Genomic DNA, 1,067 nt, shown 5'->3' on the forward strand with positions numbered 1-1,067 from the left:
ATTTTCGAAGTCATCTTATACTTGGTAACTTGTTTAACGCCTATATAAATATTGTCTTTTGTTGGAATATAAAATCAATCTAAGAACTTTAAGTATCAGTTTAATCTTTTGGTTGAGATGTTTCTTGACATTTTCTTAACTCAATTTTTCTTAAAGACATACAAGTCAACATCATACATTTATCAGAACTTCTTGTTTACCTCGACAATATCCATCTTAATTAAACTTAAAACGGATCAAGTATGATAGATGAGATAAAAAGATGATGTATATGACTAACAAAATATTTGTTATATATCACATATACAAGTAAATTATATTTGCTCGTTTTTACCTTAAACGAATATTACTGTCCTAGAAGAGACTTACTCCGTATTATTTAATATTTATCACCAATAGCCATAAATATATGTTATATATATTGCGAGTTTAAATGTACATGGCAGTATGGCACAGAGAATAAGAGTTAGCTCGAGTGGTAAGATTGTAAGAACTCTCTTACTCCAATTATGAAATTAGGGGTTTGATTTTTATCCGCGACATAATCGCTCATTTGAACCAAAAAAAGAAAGTACATAGCACAAAACATTATTACATGGAAAAAAATGAAAGTATGTGCGCAAATTCTTATTTCAGACGGGCTATTTTTTGTCTGAAAGAAGACGGATTAAATGTAACTATTTTACAATAAAATGTTACTATTTTATGATAAAATATTACCTTCATTTTCAGGGTAAAAAATAACAATTTTATTTACAACATTTTACCATTAAATAGTTACCTTTAATTAAAAAATGGTGACATTTTCTGCTCCGAAAATAATACCGTAACTTGTTGATATAATATTATAATGTAACTATGTAAGTAATTAAATGCAGAAGTTTCCCACCGACACCACAGGCTCACGTTCTTCATACATACTCCAACTTTGCTAGTCCTTTTTTATTGTGTGTATGGTGGGCCGTGGGCCAGCTTGTCAACCCTAAATGGGTTTAAAACACACGTGGACTCCATGGGTTGTGTTTTATTTTGTTTATTTACTTCCATTTTACCACATTTTCTCAGTT

Source organism: Silene latifolia, chromosome 7 (genome assembly GCF_048544455.1).
Source record: "Silene latifolia isolate original U9 population chromosome 7, ASM4854445v1, whole genome shotgun sequence".
NCBI classification, from domain to species: domain Eukaryota; kingdom Viridiplantae; phylum Streptophyta; class Magnoliopsida; order Caryophyllales; family Caryophyllaceae; genus Silene; species Silene latifolia.